The sequence below is a fragment of the Strix aluco genome, chromosome 8 (genome assembly GCF_031877795.1).
Source record: "Strix aluco isolate bStrAlu1 chromosome 8, bStrAlu1.hap1, whole genome shotgun sequence".
In the NCBI taxonomy this organism is placed as follows: Eukaryota; Metazoa; Chordata; class Aves; order Strigiformes; family Strigidae; genus Strix; species Strix aluco.
In genome coordinates, this window is record NC_133938.1 from 17,148,097 (window position 1) to 17,156,578 (window position 8,482).

General features: G+C 39.6%; 1 long non-coding RNA gene across 1 annotated transcript; it reads left to right on the forward strand.

The window, feature by feature from the left end:
• Positions 1-348: 348 nt before the first annotated feature.
• Positions 349-7,738, forward strand: LOC141926835 (uncharacterized). The gene is made up of 3 exons (XR_012624217.1): positions 349-590; positions 1,144-1,299; positions 7,461-7,738. It is a non-coding gene; the product is annotated as an uncharacterized LOC141926835 (long non-coding RNA).
• Positions 7,739-8,482: the final 744 nt, after the last annotated feature.

Here is an 8,482-nt window from a genome sequence, read left to right on the forward strand (position 1 = left end):
TAGAAAACTGCTCATTTAACAGTAGTATTATATTAAATAGAACTTTATTGCAGGCAGTCCCAAAACTCATCCTCTTTAACTGTTATTTTGTGGGGAACTTTCAAACAAAAATTGAAGAGACTTCTTTTGATTTACTTTCTAGCTCAATAATTTTTGCGACAAATACAAAAGTAACTGAAGCTGGCTTTGGGTCTCTCATTTCTTTGGTTAATTCTCTGTTTTCTTAGAACAAGATTTATTGGTTGAAAGAAGGGAATAAAGGTAAACCAGGCCAGAAAAACTCTATATGAAAGTTCCAGACATTTGGGAAATCAGATTTCAAACATAAAAAAAAAAAGCGTAGAATATGCATTACCTTATATTTAATAGCTGGTTTGGCAAATAGTTAAATAGTTTCTACCATAATTTCTGTTTTTAATGCTTTCTTAGCCTAAGCTTGAAAAGTAACTCCTGTTTCTTAACAGAAATTCTGATTTGGACCTTTTGCAAACCATCAGACTTCTGTAATTGTTATATTGCTTCTGTTTCTTTCTAGAGTAGTGTTGTATTTTGGAGCAGAATTCTCAACCATATGGAAATGTTGGCTACAGGTAAAACCATCAGTATAGTGTCTTAATTCAGGCAAATGTGTGTGGGAAGGTGGAGGAAGGAAAGAAATATATGCATGAAGTACATGACTGTGCAAAGATACCGAACTTAGCACAGGGCTCTGCCCAAACTAATTAGTCTTCTGAAATGAAAGGATAATTAGCCCACAAACAGCACTGTGTTATTACAGCTCTACTACCTCTGGGGTTGGAGCTAGCATCTCTGGATCTCATATACAATATGTGAACTAGTATGCTGCCATATTAATTTTTCAGTGTCACTAGCTCAAGTACCACTATAATGTGCAATTTATTGAACATTATGGAAGTTACAAGGAAGGATAGAGTTAAGCCCATATATTCTAGTTGTCAGGATATTCCATACCTTTAAGGAACACTGTGAGGAGAGTGTCTTTCTTGTTACAATGCAGATACTGTAGCAGTAGACTAAAGCAGTAATATGAAGATTTGAAAACTATGAAGTTTAATAACTGTAGGTGGTCTGCTAAAAAAGAACTTGAGAGTATCACTTACAAGCTGCTTATTCAATTACCAGCAACTCCATGTCCAACAGAAGCTTCCAAAAGATGGTTGTGATGTTTTGGGAGAAGAGAAGAAAAATGGGAAATGCCCAAATGGAAAACCTAAAGATACTTTGACAAAACCATGCAAGAAATTGGAGTTTATGTATATGCTTAGCATATGGCTTACGGTAAGTAACCGTTGAAAAAGAATTAGGTGTATTCTGGAACAAAACATTGGCAGAATACATGATAAGAGTGATTCAGATTAAATACATATGGTAGTTATAGCTTGAATTTTTTGGATGTAGGTAGCTGTACAATTGGACCCTAAGTTTGGCCACAGGATGCAGCTTCATAATTGCAATTTGCTGTATTGTTCTCTGTAGAAGAACATATGTGGCAGTTCCCCTTTTAAATCTGGCCCAGGGAAGAGGTAGCATTAAAACTCTTCTGGTTCTGCTATCAATAATACATTTAGAGTTTAATCTGGGAATTAATTATAAGGCATCAATGTATTAAATGAGATTAAATAGAAATCAATTAATTCCTGAGTGTTTGATTATCAGCACTGAATAACAGACTCTTAGATCTCAACTCAGTCCTTTCTGGGAGGTTGTGGAAGAGTGACTTGAAGTGTATTCTAGGAGCCTACATGTATGTGATAACATATGGTAAATTAGTTAATTTGCCTCTATAGTGCTTCAAAATAATTAGAAATACAAAAACTTGATGTACTATATGCAACTTCAGTGCATCTGTGTAGAATGCGGTTTTTCATATACTACATCTGGCCTTTCCGGTCTCCTCTGCTTTCTGCCAAGCAGTTTCATTAAAGTTCATTCTGTGAGTTTTCTGTCCACCCTTAATGGTTGCACTGATGCATCCATAGAGCCACTTTTAACACCAGTTGTCATTTTAATATCCCACGACAATGCTTTTTGCTGTTGTCTCAATCAGTCATGTCACAGAATAATCATCAGAAGTACAACACACATAGCTGCTTTTTCCAGAAGATTATGATCATGATTGCTTGGTTCCAGCAACAAGTTTCTGCTGTCAGCAGTCTGTCCATCTGGCTTTTAGACTTGGCAACAACACAGACATCATGATGATGTCCCCTTTCAAGCACAGGCATTTGAGAATATATGCTGACTGCAACAAGTACTGGTAATTACACAGTACTATTAAATACGAGGTACATTGCAAGGTACTCTAGCAGAATCCACTGGGGATATGGGTTGCTTCATAATGGTTCTGCTGTTTCTTCAGAAGTCATTATACCTTTAAATATTAAGATGTTCATGCTAAAATTTAAGGTTTAATATGACAAGAAGTCTCCTTTGTATAGAACTTTTGTGGCATGATGCCAGTAATCACTGGAAGATACATTTAAGACATAATATATTGAACAGAACCAAATTAGTGGTGTATTTTTAGATTAGTGGTGCCCAGGGTCTGGGTTTCTAGGAATCTGTCTGGCCATACCATCTCATTTGTCTTAGAATAATTATCCTGTTTTTCTGTATATCTAGGGGTACTGAATATAGGGAAGCCTTGAATTTATATTTTGCTTTATTTGTCTTCCTTTCTTAGTGTACTGCCAGGTCTGACTCTTGCTGTAGAATCATAGAATCATTTAGGTTGGAAAGACCTTTAAGATCATCAAGTCTAACCCTTAACCTAGCACTGCCCAGTCCACCACTAAACCATGTCCCTAAGCACCACATCTACACGTCTTTTAAATACCTCCAGGGGTGGTGACTCCACCACTTCCCTGGGCAGCCTGTTCCAATGCTTGACAACCCTTTCTGTGAAGAAATTTTTCCTAATATCCAGTCTAATCTTCCCCTGGCACAATTTGAGGCCACTTCCTCTTGTCTATTGCTTGTTACTTGGGAGAAGAGACCAACACCCACCTCGCTACAACCTCCTTTCAGGTAGTTGTAGAGGGTGATAAGGTCTCCCCTGGGCATCCTTTTCTTCAGGTTAAACAACCCCAATTGCCTCAGTCGCTCCTCCTAAGACTCATGCTCTAGACCCTCCACCAACTTCGTTGCCCTTCTTTGGACATGCTCCAGCACTTCAATGTCTTTCCTGTACTGCCCAAAACTGAACACAGTATTTGAGGTGTGGCCTCACTAGTGCCGAGTACAGGGGGACAATCACTTCCCTAGTCCTGCCAGCCACGCTATTTTTGATACAAGCCAGGATGCTATTGGCCTTCTTGGCCACCTGGGCACACTGCTGGATCATATTCAGCCAGCTGTCGACCAACCCCACCCTAGCCCCAACCTGGTCCTTTTCCGCCAGGCAGCTTTTCAGCCACTCTTCCCCAAGTCTGTAGTGTTGTGTGGGGTTGTTGTGACCCAAGTGTGGGACTTGGCACTTGGCCTCGTTGAACCTCATACAGTTGGCCTTGGGCCATCAATCCAGCCTGTCCAGATCCCCTCGTAGAGCTCTCCTACCCTCAAGCACATCAACCCTCCTGCCCAACTCAGTGTCATCTGCAAACTGAGTGAGGGTGCGCTTGATCCCCTTGTCCAGATCATTGATAAAGATATTAAACAGAACTGGCCCCAGTACTGAGTCCTCAGGGACCCCACTTGTGATCGGCTGCCAACTAGATTTAATTCCATTCACCACCATTCTTTGTGCTCGGCCATCCAGGCAGTTTTTTACCCAGTGAGCAGTACACCCATCCAAGCCATGAGCAGGCACTTTCTCCAGGAGAATGCCATGGGAAATGGTGTCAAGGGCTTTACTAAAGTCTAGATAGACTACATCTGCAGCCTTTCCCTCATCCACTATGGAACTCACCATCAAGGCTTTCAGAAAACTCCCTCTCAAAACAAGCTCAGGTATTTAGAAGTATATAAGCAGCTCAAGAAGGCAGGAATTGCTAAAGACTGTAGTATTGGAAGAAAGCCTGAATACAGTCTATTGTGGACTTTTTTACAGAGCAGTAAAGGATGGGCCACATGCACCAATCATCAGGATATGTGAATGATAAATTCCTTCTTCATAGTGTATAGTACAAAAAGTTCCTCTAGTGCAGGATATAGTCTCCTATATCCATACAGATCTAGAGGAAAACTATATTTAAAACTTACTTTGCTGTACATTAAAGGATTCCTGTCAGCTTTGGTGTGGGCTGAACTGGCCTGGTAGCTTACTGATAGTCTAACTGTGGTAGGCTTGATCTTTACTTGTGCATGTGGCATCATAGCTGGGGATTTATATATGATGCCTTAGGAAAGGAAATCGGGCAGGATTGGCCTCATCTATATTTTGTACAGTAAAGATGTGGGTACTCCTGATTTTACAAAGAGCTGGCGTGGGCTTTCTGAGCGATAGAACATGCCAAGAATACATTGCAATTCAGGAAATTAGCTGAACACTACAAATATAAACTTGTTAGGACTTATGCTGGCTATGTCTGTACTGTGTTCACACCTTGTCTGGAATTTCAGAATCAAAAGTATTATTCACTGTAAAGAATTTCAGTACTGGTGTCCACATAATACCATCAGAATTGATTAGAATAGCTGGACTGTGCTTCATCCTACCTTGAAAGCTGGGAGTGCTTAAAAACTGACATTGTGAAATAGATCATTAGTCAGGGTTTAAACCAGGTACTGCAGTACTGTGGAATTGTATGGGAACAGCAACAAACTGCTTCTTCCTTTGTTTTAATGTTAAAAGCCCCAAGATTTTGCCATTTCAATGTTGTACACAGGAAGGCACTCATGACAACCCAGAAATACGAAAGGGTTATGAAACAAATGTTCTCCATTTAAAAGTCATCGTATTACTTCTCTGACTCAGATTTCTGGCAGGAGTCCCATTAGTAATTTTTATGCTTCCACCTGGAAGGAACAGGCAAAAATATTTTCATTTGTGTTCAGCACAAAATAATTGAGCATAAAGGAAACAGACTTTCAGTGCCCCAAAAATGGAGACTGAAATTGTTGGTGGAAGATAGTGAAGCCGTGTGAAATTCTGTATTGCAACCTGGTACCTTTTAATCCATCTTTCAGAATTTGTGAAATGTCTCCACCTAGCCATGCAACTCCACATTAGAGTAAAAGGATTTAATGTTTAAATGTCTAATCAGTAGTTGATGATAATATGTTTGTGGTTTCCCTTATCCCAATTCAAAGCTAGTCTTTCAGAGGGTCAGGTAGTCATCTGGTCCAAAATAAATACTTCTGGGAAAGGGAATATGGTTATCAAAGCCCCATCAGCCATAAATAAACTAAATCCTGGAATGTTATTTAACAAAAACTCCTGTGAGAGTTAGTAGATGATGTTTGTCCCTATATGAGGTGATGGAAGGTTAGTCATTGCCTTTCTGGCACTATGGTTAAAAGTGCTGTCTAAACAAGGACTGCAGAATTAGGCTGTCTTATTTTCCATGGACTGCCAAATGTATATCTTTATTTAGGGTCAAGGTCTACTGAGTCCTGTGAGACTAGAGTTGAATCCCCGTATCTCAGACCTACTCTTTGCTCTGTTTCATTTACCTTATGAATTGCTGAAAATCCTTGCTAAACTTGGCCTGCAGCCCAATCCTGATCCATTTCCTTTTCCTTTAAGTTGAATTCCTAACTGGGTATGTTCTAATATAATGGGCTGTAGCCAATTAATCACACAGCTATTAATGGAAGTACAAGGCAGTACATCGCAAGCTTGTTAGTTTCACTTAGCCATGTGAATTTGTGTTTGGGGAAAATGGAAAGACATCAGTCAAGCTGACAGACACAACCTCAGTTGTCTTCTATGCTTCTGCCCTTACTGTTGTTAGGTGACATGAGCATTCAGCATGGCATCTGGCAGTGAGGAACCCCTCCAAACAAATGGGGTAGCTTGACGAATTCTGTACCTGAGCTGAGGGAAGGGCAAGAACATGTACCATGAATGCAAACACTAAATTACTGTATGAATGTTATGCCTTTTGTAAGCCAGAAGTGAACGATAGGAAACACATTAGCATGGGGAGCTTGCATGCAGTTAATAATCTGATTGCTAAGAATTTTTTTCCTCCTGACAGCACAGAATTGTTTTATAAATTTTTTAAAAACATGAAATAGGTGTTTGACATGAGCGATTAAGGGAAGCTATTTAGAATTGCAAAATGAATTAAAGCTTTAAAATGTCTTTACACAGTTATAGGCAGAAGCAAAAGTACTGGAATTGGAATAATGAGCTAGGAAATTGCTTCTTCAAAAGGAGAAACATTTGAAACCAGAAATAATCTTCCAATTTTACTTCTGTGAGTTAAATTGCTTTTAATTCTAGATACTCAACAGTGATGTTGATATACATCAGGAGTCTCACAAATAGGGGTTTTTTGTGTGTTAGAAGTTTTCATAATCATGAAATCCCCTTTTTGGAGATTTTAGGGAGTTCTGTTTTATGCAGCTTTGGAAAAGGGAAAGGCCAATGACGCTGAAGCTTGATTTCACATTTCCCACATCAACCTTTACATGCCATCCAGTGGAAATAGCATTGGTTTTTCTCCATTGAGAAGAGTTTCTGGGTTTCAAATCCTGTTCCCCTTGCAGACAAACTATTCGTTATTTTCAGTGTAATGCCTCCATATTGCTGATCATAAACTTCCTTGACAAAGGTGTCATTGTCTCTGTTCACCTGGGAGAAACTGCAGCACAGAAATGGGGGATGATTCATCCATGTTGTCTTAGTGATATGGTGATTGAACCTCCTGTTTCCTGATGGTTTGTGTTTAAGTTATATCCTCCTGGAAAGGCTGGCTCAGAGATGACCTCTCAAGGGCTGTGCTCACATTAGCAAGAGGTAAAAAATACTTCAGATAGAACTCTTTCTCACTTGTCCTGAAAGGAGACCTTGACATTACTTTATAATTTTGCCAAACTTTCATTTTGCTCTGTTGCTTTGGTTCTTGGACAGTGTGTTTGGAAAAAAAAAAAAAAAACAACAAACAAAAAGTAGACAGGGTCCAACCTAGATCAGAACAGACATATTTGCCCTATGCTAATAGAATAACTGCTAGTGTCAATAAGGGGTTTTTTTCCCCTGTTAATTCAAAGCTTTCTAGCCTTTAGATTTTTATACTAAGATACTTCTAGAGATGAGTATTTATCTCAAAAGCAGTACACAGTGACTCTAGTGCATCAGGTGAAGTTCTACAAGTTACCATGGCTACCCTAAGGCTTTTCCAAGTCACACTTGACTGAGCTCACACAGCTGGTAGCACTTGAGTTTGCGGCTGTGAATGACAGGAACCAAAAGGCGAGTCCTGCCTCCACCAGACCTGCTCCGTTGCTGTACAACTGAAGTCTGAAGTTTCTCTGCACCATTTGTGCCGCAGGAGATGGCTTCTTGGAAGTGCAGATTCTTCCTCCTTCCAGCTTCCCAGACAGGCTCAATCCCTGCCATTATTGGTGAGTAAGAAGGTAAGAGGTTGTAGGGCTATGGATGGTGAGAAATGAATGATTAGAAAACCAAAATCCAAACTCCATCTGTCAGTGTGCAGTGGAAACCCTGTGGTTCCAGTTGCAATCCCAGTCGGTAGCATGTGTTTGTTAATATGCTGAGAGGCTTAGAGAAATCAGTGGTAACAAGGGAGGAACATAAAGCTTTTCATAATTGTGTTAATCCTGTAAAAAAGTCTGTAGATCACACACTTCCTTTTTTTTATTTTTTGAATGTAAAGACATGTCTGAGGATAAATAGTGTTCAGCTGAATTTTGCATGGAATGGCTGACAGAATAAATAAGGAGACAGGTTAAGATTAGAGATAAGGGGAGTCTGGCTGAATGTGAGTTCATGGATAGGGTGTGATGGGTTAGACTGGTAACTTAATGTCTTTAAAGCGTCATAGAGTTTGACTGGAGAGTTATTTAAGTTTTGGTGCCAGATGAATATTGAGCGGGTGTGCAGGTAGTTTCATTTAATTCTCCTGGAAACTTCAACCACTGTGTGTGTGAGACTTGTCTAGATGGTAGCTCTTCCTAGACTGGACATTTCCAGATACTTTCTGTCCCAGCAGCCCCTGTAGTCTTCTCTGGCCATAGAGGACCAGAACCAGTGGCATTAGTTTCTGTGCTCTATTGAACTGCTCTCAGTTTATGCAAAATACTGCATATTTTCAATTTAACCTTTATTTGCTCTAGTTTAAAAAAATGCTGATGTCTCTATTCTTTGACTTGCAAGGTACAGCATACTTATGAGTCTGAGCCCAGGAAACCTTTTAAATGTGCTTATGTGAGTGGGATGGTTTGTACATTCAGATTATGTGTATTTGTAAGGTCTTTGCTGGATGGAATTAAATGCTAGCTGCTTTGCAGCAGTAACCATTTGGAAAAAAAGTGGAGAACAGTGTGTTATTTT